The sequence below is a fragment of the Myxine glutinosa genome, chromosome 9 (assembly GCF_964187855.1).
Source record: "Myxine glutinosa chromosome 9, kmMyxGlut1.1, whole genome shotgun sequence".
NCBI lineage: Eukaryota > Metazoa > Chordata > Myxini > Myxiniformes > Myxinidae > Myxine > Myxine glutinosa.
In genome coordinates, this window is record NC_136269.1 from 7,042,781 (window position 1) to 7,063,771 (window position 20,991).

Below are 20,991 nucleotides of genomic sequence, written 5' to 3' on the forward strand. Positions count from 1 at the left end.
TTGACACAAAACGTAAACTGTTCAACCTGGCGGAGGAGTGCTTTCCACTGAGTACCGTTGTCGTTGAGAATGAGACTTCAGTCTTGAGCCCGTAATTGAAGACCTGAGTGGAAGAAGTACTTGAGTAACATTCTTGGGACAAAAAGATCAGTCCACCATTACGCAAACACATTTAGAGAAATCCCCGTTTTATTGAAGGCTCCACTCGTGGTGATCAAGAAAAATCTGTTCATATAATCATTTGATAAACACTGAAATCTTCTACACAGGTTATAAATATTTCACAATTTGGTTGAAAACCCGCATTTCACAAAAGGAACTGTCAGCTGAGATTTATTGCAATGTTGAATCAGGTACACGCTGATCGGTAGAAAACATTAATTTATATTTCTACTTCTACAACTCTCCACAAATTCAATCACTGCATATCCTGTTCAGAATATCGGAGAAGGAGGTGGGGAGGGGGGTGGGGGGGGGGCGAAATCTGGCTTTTTCTACATTGAGCAACAACAAAACGTTGGAAACATTTTGCTGTATATAAAGTTGGTGCAGACACAACATGCATTGAAAGTTTGTTGAAACGTCCAATGGCAAAGGGACACCTTTGGTCTCCTTTGGCTTTTACAGCCGGCTGACAGGAAGACAACGAGCAATGGACGGCATGTGGCAGCCTCTACCAGGCAGCAGGAAGGTCGAGCCTGCGCTTTCTTACAACATAAATCACAAGCCATAGATGTACCGATATCACGATCCCACGTGCACCGTGTCCAGCTGGAATGCGGTTCGGTGCAAATGCAGAATCGAGGTGAAGACCTCAGATGGGTTTTCCTTCTAGAGACACGACCTTATTACAGGCTAGCTTTTCTGCGAGAGCACAGCGATCCTGAATATCATCCAGCCCGTTCACCTGCCATTCGTGCTTGATGCCTATAATATGAGATCGATGGCCATAGGCAAGTAATCTGTTAGGAATTGGTCTGAATTCCAGGACTCCCAGCACACCAACCACTCAGTAAAAACTATGCATCACTTATCAACAATGAAATAACTGAAAACAATTCATGAGAGTTGGATTTTACATACCTGTGAATTTCCTTTTTATCACACTTTTCGAACTTGCATAAATCATTTTGCTCTTAAGAGGAGCAGAATCTGGTGCCCTAAAGAAGAAACAAGCATATTAGGGCCGATCGACATAATAAGTATGCAAACATGACTCCACTCCTCCCTCTGCCTACCCCCAAGATTAATCCACACCCAAGTTCTGCATCTGATTCTGTCAGAGTTCCATACCTCAGTTGATCACCTCAGATAGCGTCTGTGGTTGCTTAGCAACCCATCGTGCTACAGGGTCAAAGGTTGGGAAGCGGGTCCGAGAGGGGCTGTTCATGATCGGGTTGGCAGACCAATACGAATATGCACAATTTTTGGGGTAAAGAGGTAAGAGATGAACATGGTTGTAGGGTGAGGAATGAACAAACACTGACAAATTCACCGTTTCACGAGACCCTCTCACAGCCGAAACGCCCTGAAACTCAAACTTGTTCTGTAACCGATCATAACTAGATGGTATTCATAGAATACTTACATAGAATATTCATAGAAACAATCAGTACACGGGTATCCAATCATCCATCAATATATATCAGCCATCTACCTGCCAACATCCATGTGCCCCTCTATCCCCATTTTTTCCAGTTCAATCTTACCCGCTCTATTTGAAAGCACTCCCTTTTCAGGAAGTGTTTCACTGACGCATTAACAAATCTCTGAGTGAAAGACCCTTGTTTTACTACCATCTTAACTCGGGCTTTGTCCTCTGGTCATATCACTGTCTATTCGGCTGAAGATCTCTTCTGCACTTTTTAGTCCCCTACGGGTTTCACCGGCGGGGATTTTAGGTTTGCTCTCCGTCGGCCTGTCCATCCCACATGTGGTTTTTCAGACCTTTTTCTCATACCCGTTAACATATTCAACTGAAGCGTGTTACATGGCTTTATTACCCTGCGCTCACGAAGCGAAAAGCAGGGTGAGGCATTCGGTTGCATACATGTGATGTGTCTGCATTTTAAAAATTCATTTTTCTCGGCAAACATTGGTCCGATTGACACGAAATTTTTACCATAGGAGCACCTCCGCCTGTATCATTTTTTTAATTCATAATTATGACGTCATATGTCACGTGGCACGGACACCACCTTGGAAAATCGTTCCACCTCTTTATCTCCAAAATCGCTCCATGGAAAAAATTGAAAAATGGGTCATTGTAAAGAACTACACATGGGGAAGAAGTGCTGTTAACGATGACGTAATTGGTGTCGTAATTATGATGTCATAATTTGACAGGGACAACACTTCGTCTGATCCGTTTGAAATTTATTGAGCGTGATCTACGCAACAATTATATTACAGAATATAAATTTATGATTTAATCGCTCACGTGATCTCGCAGAGGTTGGATCAAAGAAGAAAAACACTTCAAAAACAGAGTTGGCTCGCACCAAGGTGACTGCGCAGGGTAAGTATTCTATGAATACCATCTCGTTATAATCGGTTACAGAACAAGTTTGAGTTTCAGGGTGTTCCGTCAATTTTTCAGAGTTATGCCCTTTTTGGACAATTGGAAAATATCATGCATTATACATGGATCAATTTTCCAGACTTTTTTTCCCCCTTACCCTGTAACATATTGAAATGAAACTTGGTGCATTGCTTTTTTATGATAAGTTACAGAAACTGCAACTTATTCTGGATCGGTCGGGCATACAGTCGTAGCCAAAAATATTGGCACCCTTGCACTTTTTTAAAATAATGCACCATTTCTTCAAGATAATCATCGAAATTAAAAAATATTTTCGTATCCACATATGTACTTCTTTGTTTTTCTTGGCATACACTCTCCTTCTCAAAGAATAAAAAAAAAAAAAATAACCACCTTTAGAGGCCATTTTTCCCCGCAAGCGGGGGTTGGCCTTTTTCGGGCACCGTGGTTGTTGTTGTTTTTTTGGTCCCCTTTTTGAAGCAATGTTTTACGGCCGGATGCCCTTCCTGACGCCAACCCTTTTTGCCGCCTTTAACGACAAACAGGGAATTACCAGTGAACTGGTCCTCAATTAGCCGACCTCGGAAGGATGACAGGCTGAGTCAACCCCCCTGGCGTTAATTCAGCAATCGACCGGGATTCGAACCCAGGATCCTAGGATCCTAAGCCGGCACCCGAGCCGCTAGCCCAACACCAGGTCTTCTCAAAGAATGATGAAGGCATTCTCCTTTGCAAGATTGGAAACGGATGCTTACCTTTACCAAGGAAAATTTATGTGACCGTTTGCCTGGATCACACTGCAACGTATGGAAGAAAGGCGATCACTTGCTTCTGTTCGAATGCCTCGAACATTCATCACGTCAGCAATTGCGGAACGACGACATCTTACCTGCAACTTCTACTGGATGCGGTGACTTGTGTCATTGCTCCACCAACTTCCGGGGAACCAGCGCGGAGCTGTAAGTGGACGGCTGTGCTTCTTCCTCTACAACGGCTGTGCACGATTCTGCTGGTTGCTACTGGTATGGACCATGGAGAACTTGAACACCATGGTCCTAACATCGTTGTGAATGCATCTGGCATCTCTGTTCCACATCTTGCTGGTCAACCAACATCACATCAATACTTTCTGGCCACTCACGATGAGTGAGGAGGCAAGTCAACTACAACTGGACGAAGGCCTTGTTCAAATCTACTATGGCTCACAGCAAGAGTGGCAAGGATGCTACATGCAGAGCAGGGTCAGTTTATGACTCCGCCCAGCTATCACAACAGCGGAAACCCTACGCGAAATAGTGTAGGTGCTATGAAGACATCAGAAGAAAATGTTTCATATTTGAATTTCAAACACAAGTGATCAGCCTCTTCTTTTCAAATAGAAAGTCAACATTTGTTCTGAAGCAAAACGTATTTTCGAAGAATAATTGCCAAATGTTGCAGATGCTTTATTATTTTAAAATGGTAAATTAAAATTGTTGTGTCTTGGTGAAGGTGAAGTTTGTTTGCAGAGATATTTGTGATGCAAATGAAATGAACTGAATTATCAACATGGAAAGAGTCAACGAACAAAGAAATGTTTTATGATCAGATTCTTCCAGGATGACGGTGTATGCCTTTGGTATTGAAAATTGGATTACCAAATTTGTAGTTTGAGTATTTTGCAATTGATGTTTAGATTAATGGTATATATAAACAATTTGTAATTTGAGTACCTTGTAGGTAGTTATTTAAATTAATTGTTTTAATTTAAACAAAAAAAAAAATTGAGGAATTATAGAAGACCTCTATATTTGTTCGGGTCGGCGAGTTATCGCAGGCAGTCAAATTCAAACTTGTCCCTGACCCACTTAATTAATAAAATGACAATGAGATAGAAATAGTTTAGTTATTTGCTGAATCTTAATAGCACTATGCTATAAGTTCATAATGACCTTGTAGGAAAGGAGTAATTATATTATTAAGGATGTATGTATATTGTGGAATTATAAAAGGACATACATGTGTGTGAGGAGGGCTAGTGAGTTATCACCGGCATCCCATCTGTATAGGCAAAAGTTAAATCGTAATTTATTTTAAGATCAAATGGGTTCTCAAAACGTGCAGTTTGAGTAGGAAGACTGAGCGGCCACTGGACAGCTGTGAGTTCTGCGATTGAAAGCAGACCCTCATGGCGCCAGGAAGACTAGTAATCAGTGATCCCCATCTACCTCTCCCTTACCCCTTATCGGAATCCCTCGGCCCCCGATCTCCTCCCCCATATCCCCTCCTACGTTGGAGACACAGTCATCATTCCCCTATTGTTCAAAATGATATAAAATGAGCTAGGTTCGCGCAATCGGTGAAGAATGCTCATTTCCGACCCAGGTCCTGTGCTGTGAATCCTGTGCTGTGAATCCTGTGCTGTGAGTTCTATAATGTATTTGTGTTGTAATCAAATGAGTATTTTTCCCAGTGTTATTAAAATATTTACAAGTGTTCATGACTTTGTTTATATACAAAAAATTGTTCTTCAACACCATCTGTATTCGTAAATATAAAATAATATGTTTACTATCTGTATTAGTAATTATAAAATAATATGTTTTGTTTTTGTTTTGTTTTTGTATACAAGATCGAGGCTCGTGAAAGAGCGAACATTAATCACACAGAAAGACAAACCGACACATAAAACATATAACATCGGGAGCGGTAGACAAGATGGGGAGAGAGGAGGAAGGACACAAACACAACATTTGAGAGCAGGGACCGAGAGACATGGAGACATCGAGAGATCTGTGAGAGGGAGAGGGCATTGGGGGGGTGGGGCATTGGAGGGGGGGGGGGGGTGGGAGAGGTATAAAACATATGGACACTGCCAGGACTTCCAGGAAAGAAGTTGGAATTTCAAACAAGGTGGATCTGGGGTGAATTAGCAGGGGTAGAAAAGATCAAGGTTTTGGATGGGGGAAGATAAGAGATGGTGGTGAACAGCTGTTTTAAAGACCTGGAGGGATGAGTGGGATTGAAGGCAGTGAGGGAGTTTGTTCCAGAGGCGGGAGAAAAGAGGAATGAAAGAGTGAAGGTGAGCAGAGAGCCGAGATTTCGGCAGTTTAACCATCAGAGAGTTGCTGGCAGATCTTGTGCGACCTGTAGGAATATTTGGGGGACAGAGCACAGAGAGAGCTGGGGGTGCAAGGCCGGAGAGGAGTCGGTAGAAGACAGAAAGACCACCTACCTGCCTGCGGTGAGTGAGTGAAAGGCCCTCAGAGATAGCTTCATCGCAGGAGATTCCAATAATTCTGAAAGCTTTGGTTTCGACAGCGTGAAGCCGAGCTCGGTGTGAGGCAGGAGCACCAGCCCATAGGGGAGAACAGTATTCCATTGAGCTGCGGATGAAAGCCTTGTATGTGGTGAGGAGCTCAGGTTTGCCGAGGAAGGACTTCGCACGACGGAGGATGCCCAGTCGGCGACTGGCTTTGGAGGCCAGCTTGGAAATGTGGTTTTCCCAAGAAAGATCATGGCAGATAGTGAGACCCAAAAGCTTGAGCGACAGAACTTCTTGGAGAGGATTGTTGAGAAAGTAGATGGGAGGGTTGTCCAGTCGATCTTTTCGGAGAGACATCGTAAGAGTGTGAGATTTGTCAGGATTGAAAGACATGTTCCACTTGTTTGACCAGTCTGTGATTTTGTCCAAGTCTTCAGAGAGTGAGGAGGTTGCAGACTACCGATCTGAGGGAAGAGGAATGGAGCGGCAGAGAGTGGAGTCATCAGCAAAGAGATAGAGAGGATTTTCCAGAGAGTCGGAGAGATCATTGATAAAGACCAGAAAAAGCACAGGGCCCAGAACACTGCCTTGGGGAACTCCAGCCTGAACAGGAAGGGGAGTTGAGAGAAATCCATTCAGGGCCACACATTGACTATGACCAGAGAGGAAGTCCGCAAGCCATGCATGGAGATTTCCATGGATACCATAGGAGGAGAGTTTGGTGAGCAGAGCTGGGTGCCAGACCGTATCGAAGGCACGTGATATGTCGAGGGATACAGCTCTGATTTCCTGTTTGGCATTGAGGACCTCCATCCATTGTTGAGACAGCAGAAGCAGCATGTCCAGAGTAGAGTGACCTGGTCTGAAACCAAATTGATGATCAGAGATCAAGCCGTTGGAGAAGAGGAAAGATTTCATATCCGAAGCAATGATGGATTCCATGACTTTGCTGATAATTGGGAGCAGGCTGATTGGTCTGTAGTTGCAAGGATCTGTTTTTGCACCTTTTTTGTGTAAAGCGGTAATGTTTGATGATTTCCAGGATGCTGGCAGATGACCTTGAGTAAAAGAGAGGGTGAAAAGGACAGACAGAGGGTGAGATAGAGCAGCAGAGCAAGATTTTAGGACCCGTGGGCTGATGCCATCTGGTCCAGTTGCAGAATCAGAGTCGAGGTTAGACAAAAACTCCTCCACCATGTCAGGAGAGAAGGACACAGAGTCCAGGAGCAGTTGGGTTCGACTGGGAAGGGTGGGAACAGAGAGAGATGGGTTTGGGACACAAGATTTTGAGGCAAACACAGAGTTGAGGCATTCGGCTATGTCACGTGCGATGTGTTTACCATCTGTATTGGTAATTATAAAATAATATGTTTACCATCTGTATTGGTAATTATAAAATAATATGTTTACCATCTGTATTGGTAATTATAAAATAATATGTTTACCATCTGTATTGGTAATTATAAAATAATATGTTTACCATCTGTATTAGTAATTATAAAATAATATGTTTACTATCTGTATTTGTAATTATAAAATAATATGTTTACTCTCTGTATTGGTAATTATAAAATAATGTTTACCATCTGTATTAGTAATTATAAACTAATATGTTTACCATCTGTATTCGTAATTGTAAAATGATATGTTTACCATCTTTATTCGTAATTATAAAATAATATGTTTACTTTCTGTATTGGTAATTATAAAATAATGTTTACCATCTGTATTAGTAATTATAAAATCATGTTTACTATCTGTATTGGTAATTATAAAATAATATGTTTACCATCTGTATTCGTAATTATAAAATAATGTTTACTATCTGTATTGGTAATTATAAAATAATATGTTTACCATCTGTATTAGTAATTATAAAATAATATGTTTACCATCTGTATTAGTAATTATAAAATAATATGTTTACTATCTGCATTGGTGTTTATAAAATAATATGTTTACTGTCTGTATTGGTGTTTACAAAATAATGTTTACTATCTGTATCAGTAATTATAAAATAATATGTTTACCATCTGTATTAGTAATTATAAAATAATGTTTACCATCTGTATTAGTATTTATGAAACAATATGTTTCCCGCCTGTATTAGTATTTATAAAACGATATGTTTACCATCTGTATTCGTATTTATAAAATAATATGTTTACTATCTGTATTAATAATTATAAAATAATATGTTTACTATCTGTATTAGTAATTATAAAATAATATGTTTACTATCTGTATTAGTAATTATGAAATAATATGTTTACTATCTGTATTAGTAATTATAAAATAATATGTTTACCATCTGTATGAGTAATTATAAAATAAATGTTTACCATCTGTATTAGTAATTATAAAATAATATGTTTACCATCTGTATTAGTAATTATAAAATAATATTGCTACGGTTTTGAGATGTGTACAGTGAGCTCAATAAAGGTTAAAGGTTGTCCCCCATAGATAGTCACACAAGTAACATGTAGCCTCATTTGTGGTATAGTTATTTCTTGGTATGTGTGAGAGTAGGCCCTTTCCAGTGTTAATCCTGCGTTGTGTAAAGACAGGAGAATAGGTCCTACTTCGGCAAACCATTCTACCTCAGTAGGCGCAATCCATTTTCGCTGCCCTTTGCTTTCTCACTAGTCGAGTTAACACGAGGTAGGCCTAAAAAGATGGGGGCGGCATTGAGGTCGGGGGCGGCAGAGGCGATAACGGTAAGCATGAGCCACCAATCAGAGCTCAGAGGTGATTGCGTCAGAGGGCGTGGTGAGAAGAGTCTGGTGAGTTCCAGAAGGCTCGCAGGGCGGGCCTATATAACCCGATGCGCAAAGCCCTCAACAGGACTTGCCGGGGGAAGAGGACTTGCCGGGGGAAGAGGACTTGCAAAGGAGAGAGAGAGGGCTTGCATTGTACGGATTGTTGAACTTGACGATCGAATAAGAACGCGTGCGCTAACCAACACAAGGGTTGAGGAAGAAGAGTTGGCCGCGAGAGATACGCGGGCGCAGCCAGGCGCGGTTTATAACGAACTTGAGCATTCAAGCCAAGCGAGTGAACGAGGCTGCATAACCGCCCTTCACCATAAAAGCCGTCCCGCCTTTGCCGTAAAAGCCGTCCCTACCGTTTGCCCCGATATATCGCCTTTGCTCGAGAGACGCGCTACGTAGCCTTGTCTTCGCCGATCCCCATCTTCGCGGACGTGCCGGGGACCGTGGAGAGCTGAACGAGAACCATCCTTGGACGCGCTGGGGAACACTTGACCATCTGCAATACCCCGTGTGAGTGTGTGAGACGGGCCCGTTGTCTTTGGAATTAAGAATAAGACTGTATAAGGATTTCCCTGTGTCTCTTCGTCCTGAACTGTATATACGTGTGATAACCATAAAATCAATCTGTTCTTCCTTTCTTCTGAATTCGATCGTTCCCGTGATTTCTCCATTGACTAAGCGTGGCACGAATAAGATCGCTCAAATCGGGGTCCATTAATTATAACTGCGCGGATCACGTGTACGCAAACCGCTCGGCGTATTCCAACCTCAAGTGGTTCGTGCGAGGCTTGTTTCCTCGCTTCCAGGGCAGCGCGAGTACTTAGGTATGAGCGAGAATTTGTTCCCGAAACCCTATTTTGCACTGTCCGGAAGGGACGTAATAGGTCTCGGTTCGCGCCAGGTCAGTAAAAACAAGGGGATTAATCCCCCCTTGATAAGGGGAGATGGCCGGCGACAGAACCACAACAATATGTTTACCATCTGTATTAGTAATTATAAAATAATATGTTTACCATCTGTATTAGTAATTATAAAATAATATGTTTGCCATCTGTATTCGTAAATATAAAATAATATGTTTACCATCTGTATTCGTAAATATAAAATAATATGTTTACCATCTGTATTAGTAATTATAAAATAATATGTTTGCCATCTGCATTAATAAATATAAAATAATATGCTTACCATCTGTATTTGTAAATATAAAATAATATGTTTACTATCTGTGTTAGTAATTATAAAATAATATGTTTACCATCTGTATTCATAAATATAAAATAATATGTTTGCTATCTATCATTAATTATAAAATAATATGCTTACCATCTGTATTTGTAAATATAAAATAATATGTTTACTACCTGTATTAGTAATTATAAAATGTTTACTATCTGTGTTAGCAATAATAAAATAATGTGTTTACTATCTGTATTCGTAATTATAAAATCATGTTTTCCATCTGTATAGGTAATAATAAAATAATATGTTTACCATCTGTATTGGTAATTATAAAATAATATGTTTACCATCTGTATTGGTAATTATAAAATAATATGTTTACCATTGAGATCTCGCGAGATCTTGGAGACGGCGGCAGGGATTTTCGAAGATCCACACGGTCTCCACGTTTTCAAAGTTAAGTCTGTTCACAATTGTATTTTGTCGAAACTGTATTTATCTTTTGGTGTGTGAAGTTATAGTGTGCACCTTGGAAGTTTCTCGGTGTTTATCTTTCATAAATTAATCGTCTGTTTGCCGCATCGCGAGCAAGGCCTTTGCGGCGTCGCGAGCGATTTGAAATTGAAGTTAAGTAATTGTTCCCATTTGTATTTTCGTCATTACTGTATTTATTTTATGGTGTGTGTACGTATATTGTGTCCCGAGGAAGATTTTCGGTGCAAATCTTTCATACCTGCATTGAAAATCGTGTTAATTTGTGTCGTGTCTTGAGGCCTTGTACAGTGTACAACCTTGAGGCTTTGTTTTTCTCTCAGCGGTCCGCCGTTTGTGCTCCAATAACTTTCGTTCTCTGCTTTTCCCAGTCTTTTCACCCCATAGCCTACTTCCTAGTGTAAATCTCAACTCAAAAAAAACAAAAAAAAACATTTCCTTCTCTGTTCTTATTCTTTGTTCTCATTCGTTTATTCATTCTTATTCGTTCGTTTGTTCGTTCGTTCTTCGACCACGTGTTTCTCCCCCATTTCCCCAGATAGTTTTCACTGTTATTAACCTTCAATGTTTACACTTTCCCCTCAAGTTCTGTATTCCGTCATATATTATAACACCTTTTTCTTCTTCTTCTTTAAAAGGCTGCTTTCGACTTGCTCACCAAATCTATTCATCCCCAAAAAAAATTCCATCTCCTATAGTGCCTTTTTTCTACATTCCCTAAACTCTCCTGCACTCCAGCCTCCATCCAGCGTCCTTAAACGTATTTTTAACTCGAAGGTCACAAGAAACTCATTTTGCAATAAATGTTCGTTTCCCATTAATTGTACACTCTCTAAAATCCAATCTCACCCCTCCCCTCCAAATCTTCCCCATCACCCCTCCCCTCCAAATCTTCCCCATCACCCCTCCCCTCCAAGACTCCCCCTCAGCCCTCCCCTACTAGACTCCTCCCTCACCCCTCCCCTCCAAATCTCCCCCATATCCAATCCCTTTCAAATCCCTCCCCTTGTCCCTTCCCTCCCAAACTCCCCCTCGCCCCTCCCCTTCAAATCTCCCCACCCTCATTTCTTCTCAATTTCCCCCCTCTCACTCCCCTTCAAAGCGTCCTCCCCACTTCTTCCCCCTTTCAACTCTCACCTCCATCTCCCCCAACCTTCTGCCTCGCTCTTCCCCCTCCTCAAATAACACCTCATTGTGCCTCACCCAATCACCATCAAACCTTTTGGCTGCCCCATCCTTCCCTTTCTCCGAGCTATTCTGAAATCTCTGACACACCTTCAACTGCTCTCCCTACCTCTTCCACCTCTTCCACATCTTACCCTACCCCTCCTCCCCCATTCTGTATCCGATGCTCCCCCTTCCTCTTCATTAACGGTGTGGACCTCAAACATCCGGGGCCTTCGTTCAAACTTAACTGATCTCTCCATACAGGTTGCTTCTGTCAAACCAGACGTGATCTGCTTAACAGAAACTTTCCTCCTTCATGATGTCTCTGATTCCTTAGTATCTCTCCTGGGTTACTCCCTCCTCCGGTATGATAGACCTGAGCTTCGTCCTGGAGGTGGGGTTGCTATCTTTATCAAAAACTCTCTTCCTCACTCGCCCTGCACTGCACTCTCTCCACCTCACCCCCAGGAATACCTCTGGCTACGGCTTCAACTTTGCTCCCACCTCTTGTTCATATGTGTGTTGTACCGTCCACCAAACAGTGATGACTCCATCTACATCTCGCTGTCTGATGATATGGACCAACTTCTATCTACTCATCCCAACTCTCTCTTCCTCATATGTGGTGATTTCAATTGTCACCATGCCAGTTGGCTGGGTGTGGGTACCTCTCTCACCAGCCATGGCTCCTCAGCAAAGGACTTCTGCGACTCACTGGGACTGACACAATCTGTCAATTTCCCGACCCGGATCTCAGTCAACGGAGCATCTTCTCTTCTGGACTTGGTTATGACTAACTTCCCTGAAAATGTCTGCTGCTCTTCTTCTGCTCCAATCGGATCATCTGGTCATCTCCTTGTTAAAGTGGACATCTCTCTGACCATTCTCAGGGAGCCTGCTCAGCGTCGTCGAGTCTGGCATTTCACTCACGCCAACTGGCACGGTCTTCAAGCAGCCATCAATCATCTGGACTGGTCTCCCATCTCTACCACCTCTGACATCAACTCATCCTGGGAATTCTTCCAAAGTAAATTGCTCTCTCTCATGCACAGATTTATCCCATCTCGTCTTCAGTTGTCATACCCTTCCTCCCGTCCATGGTACACGGAATCTTGTGATGAGGCTGTTGCCCAGAAACAACTTGCCTTCGTCTCCTGGAAAGCAAATCCAACGGAAGGAAATCTCATTTCCTTTCACAAAGCCCGAAACAAGTGTGTGTCCACCTTCAGGAGTGCCAGGAAACAATATCTCTCCGTTCTCAAGACCGAACTCTCTTATCTGTGTCCCTCTTCCAAATCCTGGCGGCGTCTGGTCAAATCTGTTTCTGGTGTTTGTTCCCCCTCCATCCCCTCCCTTACCTCAAACGGCTACACAGCTGACTCCGCACGTGAAAAAGCTGAATGCCTCCACTCTGTGTTTGCCTCTAATTTTGTGTCCCAAACCCATCCCTCTCTGTACCCACCATACCCAGTCGTACCCAGGCTGCTCCAGGACTCCGTGTCCTTTCCTCCTGACAAGGTGAAAAAGTTTCTGTCAACCCTCGACTCTGATTCTGATTCTGCAACTGGACCTGACGGCATCAGCCCACGGGTCCTAAAATCCTGTTCTTCCGATCTTTCACTCCCTCTCTCTGTTCTCTTCACCCTCTTTTGCTCAAGTTCAACTGCCATCTGCTTGGAAATCAGCCAACATCACCGCTTTGCACAAAAAAGGTGCAAAAACACATCCTAGCAACTACAGACCAATCAGCCTTCTCCCAATTATCAGCAAAGTCATGGAATCCATCATTGCTTCGGATATGAAATCTTTCCTCTTCTCCAATGGCTTGATCTCTGATCATCAATTTGGTTTCAGACCAGGTCACTCTACTCTGGACATGCTGCCTCTGCTGTCTCAACAATGGATGGAGGTCCTCAATGCCAAACAGGAAATTAGAGCTGTCTCCCTCGACATATCACGTGCCTTCAATGCAGTCTGGCACCCCGCTCTGCTCATCAAACTCTCCTTTGGTATCCATGGAAATCTCCACACATGGCTGACAGACTTCCTCTCTAGTCGTCGTCCACGTGTGGCCCTGAATGGGTTTCTCTCATCTCCTCTTCCTGTTCAGGCTGGAGTTCCCCAAGGCAGTGTTCTGGGCCCTGTGCTTTTCCTGGTCTTCATCAATGATCTCTCTGACTCTCTTGAAAATCCTCTCTATCTCTTTGCTGATGACTCCACTCTCTGCCGCTCCATTCCTCATCCCTCAGATCGGCAGTCTGCAGCCTCCTCACTCTCTGCAGACCTGGACAAAATCACAGACTGGGCAAACAAGTGGAACATGTCTTTCAATCCTGACAAATCTCACACTCTTACGATGTCTCTCCGAAAAGACCGACTGGACAACCCTCCCATCTACTTTCTGAATAATCCTCTCCAAGAAGTTCTGTCACTCAAGCTTTTGGGTCTCACTATCTGCCATGATCTTTCCTGGGAAAACCACATTTCCAAGCTGGCCTCCAAAGCCAGTCGCCGACTGGGCATCCTCCGTCGTGCGAAGTCCTTCATTGGCACACCTAGCTCCTCACCACATACAAGGCTTTCATCTGCAGCTCAATGGAGTACTGCTCTCCCCTCTGGGCTGGTGCTCCTGCCTCACACCTAACTCGTCTTCACGCTGTTGAACCCAAAGCGTTCAGAATCATTGGAATCTCCCGCGATGACGCTATCTCCGAGGGCCTTTCACTTAATCACCGCAGGCAGGTTGGTGGTCTTTCCGTCTTCTACCGACTCCTCTCCGGCCTTGCTCCCCCAGCTCTCTCTGGGCTCTGTCCCCCAAATATTCCTGCAGGTCGCACAAGATCTGCCTGCAACCCTCTTATGGTTAAACTGCCAAAATCAAGACTCTCTGCTCACCTTCACTCCTTCATTCCTCTTTTCTCCCGCCTCTGGAACAAACGCCCTCACTTTCTTCAATCCCACTCCTCCCTCCAGGTCTTTAAAACGGCTGTTCACCACCATCTCTTATCTTCCCCAATCCAAAACCTTGATCTTTTCTACCCCCACTAATTTCACCCCAAATCCACTTTTTTGAGGTGACTTTTGACTTCTTTCCTGGAAGTCCTTGGTGTCCTTGCGTTTTATACCTATCCTGCCTCCCCCCAGGCCCTCTCCCTCCAAAAACATCTCCCGATGTCCCTGCTCTCAAATGTTGTGTTTGTGTGCTTCCTCCCCTTCTCTCCCCATCTTGTCGACCGCTCCCCTTTTTATATACTTTGTTTGCTTGTTTGTTTGATAAATGTTAGCTCTTTCACGAGCCTCGACTCAGTACACAAAAAAAAAAAAAAAATATCTGTATTGGTATTTATAAAATAATATGTTTACCATCTGTATTAGTAATTATAAAATAATATGTTTACTATCTGTATTACTAATGATAAAATAATATGTTTACTATCTGTATTCGTAATTATAAAACAATATGTTTACTATCTGTATTACTAATGATAAAATAATATGTTTACCATCTGTATTCGTAATTATAAAACAATATGTTTACTATCTGTATTAGTAATGATAAAATAATATGTTTACCATCTGTATTTGTAATTATAAAATAATGTTTACTATCTGTATTACTAATGATAAAATAATATGTTTACCATCTGTATTCGTAATTATAAAACAATATGTTTACTATCTGTATTAGTAATTATAAAATAATATGTTTACCATCTGTATTAGCAATTATAAAACAATATGTTTGCTATCTGTATTAGTAATTATAAAATACTAGGGCATGCCCGTACTATATATATATCTAAAAGTATATCCCCCCCCCCTCTATTTACATGCAATGGTTTGGTCCAAAGCTAACGGCTTGCGAGTACGGTGACAATCCCCCCCTCTATTTACATGAAATGGTTTGGTCCATGAAATGTTTTCATGCCCATGCTAGGGCATGCCCGTACTATATCTATATCTAAAATTATATCCCCCCCTCTATTTACATGAAATGGTTTGGTCCATGAAATGTTTTGGTCCATTCGCAACGCCAAAGCGAACGGCGAACGCTTAACATGAAATGGTTTGGTCCATGAAATGTTTTGGTCCATTCGCAACGCCAAAGCGAACGGCGAACGGCTTGCGAGTACAGAACTGCTACCATCATCAAGTAGAAAGAGAAGAGAAAAAAAATGAAAAGGAAAAACATTCCAAACCGCGAGGGAAAACAACACGGCACGTCGACACAACAACGTGTCCTGTGATTGGCCGTACGTGGCTGCCAGTAGCTGCCCCCAAAAAAAAGCTTTCACCGTCCGGCGACTGAATTTAAGGGGAAAAATAAAACGCTCTTCGCTTAAAACAACGCCCTTCGCTCTGACTGAATTGGGACAATGTTTTTATGTTTTTAATTGAATTACTATCCGTAATGGCGCACGCTCTCACGGGAGCTCCGGAAGGTCGTATATCGCAGTTACGATGAATCGCAAATTCGTTTTTATTAGTTTTAAAACATAGTTTAACGCCAACATAGCGCCAACATAGTTTGCAAACATGAAATAAATGAATACCCTCTCAAATGTGCCATCCGAGGCAGAGTGTGTTCGCCACGTTCGGCACACGCGATAGCTCGCTGCTCTCTGATTGGTTGAATCGTTTTTTGGACATAGCTCGGTAAGTAATTGTCCGATTAATATGAAACCTTGAAAAGGCACATCTTCGGGTCCCCAGCAATATACCTGGCAAGTTTAAAGTATATCGGACCCGTAGTTTTCGAGAAACAGCGGTCACAGACAAACAAACACACAGAGATTACTGGAATTATAGATAGATAAAATGATATGTTTACCATCTGTATTAGTAATTATAAAATGATATGTTTACCATCTGTATTGGTAATTATAAAATGATATGTTTACCATCTGTATTAGTAATTATAAAATAATATGTTTACCATCTGTATTGGTAATTATAAAATGATATGTTTACCATCTGTATTAGTAATTATATAATGATATGTTTATCATCTGTATTGGTAATTATAAAATGATATGTTTACCATCTGTATTAGTAATTATAAAATAATATGTTTACCATCTGTATTAGTAATAATAAAATGATATGTTTACCATCTGTATTGGTAATTATAAAATGATATGTTTACCATCTGTATTAGTAATTATAAAATGATATGTTTACCATCTGTATTGGTAATTATAAAACAATATGTTTACCATCTGTATTAGTAATTATTAAATAATATGTTTACCATCTGTATTGGTAATTATAAAACTATGTTTACCATCTGTATTAGTAATTATAAAATAATATGTTTACCATCTGTATTGGTAATTATAAAATAATATGTTTACCATCTGTATTGGTAATTATAAAATAATATGTTTACCATCTGTATTGGTAATTATAAAATAATATTTACCATCTGTATTGGTAATTATAAAATAATATGTTTACCATCTGCATTGGTGTTTATAAAATAATATGTTCACTATCTGTATTGGTGTTTGCAAAATAATGTTTACTATCTGTATTGGTGTTTATAAAATAATATGTTCACTATATGTATTTATGGTTTTTTTTGAATACATGATTGAGGCTCGTGAAAGAGCCAACATTAATCACAAAAAACATAAACGGACACATAAAACATATAATAAAGGGAGCGGGAGACAAGATGAGGAGAGAGAGGGAAGCACACAAGCACATCAACGGAAGAGAACAGGGACATCAGGAGATCTGTGGGAGGGAGAGGGCTTGGCGGGAGGGGACAGGGAAAGGGGGCAGCAGGTGGGGTGGGAGAGGTATAAAACAAATGGACACTGCTCGGACTTCCAGGAAAGAAATAATACCGACCTATTTCAAAAAGGTGGATCTGGGGTGAATTAAAAGGGGTAGAAAAGATCAAGGTTTTGTATAGGGGAAGACAAGAGATGGTGGTGAACAGCTGTTTTAAAGACCTGGAGGGAGGAGTGGGATTGAAGAGAGTGAGGGAGTTTGTTACAGAGGCGGGATAAAAGAGGAATGAAAGAGTGAAGGTGCGCAGAGAGTCTTGATTTGGGCAGTTTCACCAGAAGAGGGTTGTTGGCAGATCTTGTGCGACCTGAAGGAATTTTTGGGGGACAGAGCAGACAGAGCTGGGGAAGCGAGGCTGGAGAGGAGTTGGTCGAAGACGGAAAGACCACCAACCTGCCTGCGATGAGAGAGTGAAAGGCCCTCAGAATCAGCTTCATCGCAGGAGATACCAATGATTCTGAAAGCTTTGGTTTCTGCAGCGTGGAGCCGAGCTAGGTGTGAGGCAGGACCACCAGCCCAGAGGGGAGAGCAGTATTCAATCAAGCTGCGGATGAAAGCTTTATTTGTGGTGAGGAGCTCAGGTGTGCCAAGGAAGGACTTTGCACAATGGAGGATGCCCAGTCAGCGACTGGCTTTGGAGGCCAGCTTGGAAATGTGGTTTTCCCAGGAAAGATCATGGCAGATAGTGAGACGCAAAATCTTGAGCGACAGAACTTATGAGAGAGGATTGTTGAGAAAGTAGATGGGAGGGTTATCCAGATGGTCTTTTCGGAGAGACATCGTAAGAGTGTGAGATTTGTCAGGATTGAAAGACATGTTCCACTTGTTTGACCAGTTTGTGATATTATCCAGGTCTGCGAAGAGTGAGGAGGCTGCAGACTGCCGATCTGATGGATGAGGTATGGAGCGGAAAGAGAGGATTTCCCAGAGACTCGGAGAGATCATTGATGAAGATCAGAACACTGCCTTGAGGAACTCCAGCCTGTTTACAAAATAATGTTTACCATCTGTATTCGCATTTATGAAATAACTAGTCGGGTCACCCGTGGGTCACCCGTGGGGTGTGGGTAACACACACTTACGAGGGAGAGTGGAACACACTTACGAGGGAGAGTGGGTGGGACACACACACACATACACACACACACACACACACACACAAACACACACACACACACACACCTACACAGACACATGTATACACACAGACACATGTATACACACAGACACATGTATACACACAGACACATGTATACACACAGACACATGTATACACACAGACACATGTATACACACAGACACATGTATACACACAGACACATGTATACACACAGACACATGTATACACACAGACACATGTATACACACAGACACATGTATACACACAGACACATGTATACACACAGACACATGTATACACACAGACACATGTATACACACAGACACATATATACACACAGACACATATATACACACAGACACATATATACACACAGACACATATATACACACAGACACATATATATACACACAGACACACATATATACACACAGACACATATATACACACAGACACATATATACACACAGACACATATATACACACAGACACATATATACACACAGACACATATATACACACAGACACATATATACACACAGACACATATATACACACAGACACATATATACACACAGACACATATATACACACAGACACATATATACACACAGACACATATATACACACAGACACATATATACACACAGACACATATATACACACAGACACACACACACACACACGGGTCACCCATGGGGGTGTGGAACACCCACGGTGTGGTGAGGGGGGGGGGGGGTTGTTAACACACACTTTGGTATCACAAACTGTAACATCAACCTTTAATTTGCCGTGTTTTATTTCATTAAATTCATTATTGTGCTATTTCATTTGTTGTGTCTTCTTTGCATGGTGTTCGGTCCGAGAATAAACCCATGTGGCTCCGTCTGAGTTGAGCACTTCGGTCCCTCACCACGCGCAACGGACGAACCACCAGTTTCTGTCTGTTTGTCTGTCTGTCCATTTGTCGGTCTGTCCGTTTGTGAACAAGATATCTCAAAAAGTTGCGGACGGATTCAGACGAAATTTGGCAGAGATGTAGCGTATGTGACAAGGACAAAATGATTAGATTTTGGTGAAGATCCGGATTCGGATCCGGCTACTAGAATTTTAAAGCGATTCTTCACCATTGGGAGATCGAGCCAAAAACGATACATAGCAGGATATCTCAAAAAGGTGTGGACGGATTTGGACGAAACTTGGTGGAAGGGTTGGGTGTCTGACAAGGACAAATATATTAGATTTTGGTGAAGATCTGAATATGGATTAGGATATGAGAATTATTTAATTTTTAAGTGATTCTTCAACATTGGGAGATGGGGCCAAAAACGATACATAGCAGGATATCTCAAAGTTACAGATGGATTTGGACAAAACTTGTTGGACAGGTTAGGTAGTGTGTGTGACAAGGAAGAATCGATTCAATTTTGGTGAAGAATGTTTCTACATCATATAAATTCTGTATTGTGATTTTCTGGTCTACTCTGAGATACAAAACGTAAACTGTTCACCAGCAGAGGTATGCTCTCTACTGAGCGCCGTTCTAGTTTATCCTTTATGTCCCCACAAATACAATCGAAAACCCTGTTAGCTTAACCAATACCTGCCCTGCACTGTGCTATCTGCACCACTTGACCCAGCCTCTCCCTCCCCCTCCCCCTGGTCTATTACCTTCCCCAGGTCGATCCTCTTTCTGTGTGACACGCTCCAAGACTGTCCCTTGTATTATATAATCCCTACTTTCTTTTTTCTTACTCACCCCAAGCACCGCACATTTGTCCATGTTAAACTACATTTGCCAATCCTTTACCCAATCCATCAAAGTATCTAGACTTTTCTGAATCTGCTCCTGCCCTCCATATCTGCTCTGTAGTTTACCTCCAAGTTTAGTGTTATCTGAAAATTTGAAAAGCCTCCTCTTAACCCCACTATCCAATTCAGGAATGTAAAGAATGAATAATAATGATCATCAAAATGATCTCTGGGGTACCCCACAATTTACAACCTCCGAGTCACAGCTTCCCATCACTAATCCAGTTATCTTCTCTACCAGTTACTCCACAATCCAGTCTACCAACAGCCGTTCTGTGTGGGCCCTTACCAGAAGCCTTTTGAAAGTCGAGTTAAACTACATCCACTGCACTCCCCTTGGCCGGCCAATGAGAAGCTGACTCGGAGAACTCCAATGAAGTTGTTAAACATGAATCCGTGCTGACTACCTTGAATAAGTTTTAATTTATCGAAATGCTTCCACATCTGATCCCTCCTTAACATATCTTCCCCACAAATGAAAACGTTAAACGAACAGATCGACAAATCTCTGTGTCCTCTCTGCATTTATCCTTTGTTAAATCAACGCTACATTTACTATATTACAATCCTCTGGTACCTGTCCGAGGTAAGAGAAATGTAACCATGCACTTATCTGTGACTAATAGTCCAGTAGGTTCCAACCTCAAACAAATTGCAAAATAAATTATTTTAATCGTGATGAATCTATATAATAATACCGGAAGGACTCGACTTTGTTATCCCTTTTACGCCGCACCCAGTGACCCGATGCCCACGGCACTAATGCATTTTCCATCTACGAACCGCGCTCTTTGTTTATCATGTACAGCCATACTCGAAAAATCTGAATTCGCCGACTTTGGGACCCAAAAGCATCCGATTA

At 41.8% G+C, this 20,991-nt stretch overlaps 1 long non-coding RNA gene across 1 annotated transcript in view; it reads right to left on the bottom strand.

The window, feature by feature from the left end:
• Nucleotides 1-317: 317 nt before the first annotated feature.
• Nucleotides 318-20,991, bottom strand: part of LOC144893538 (uncharacterized) — a 30,845-nt gene continuing 10,171 nt past the window's right edge. The window contains exons 2-3 of the long non-coding RNA XR_013624439.1: nt 1,084-1,160; nt 318-927 (exon numbers count right to left, since the gene is read on the bottom strand). This is a non-coding gene — a long non-coding RNA (uncharacterized LOC144893538). The remainder of the gene's footprint in view (nt 928-1,083; nt 1,161-20,991) is intronic.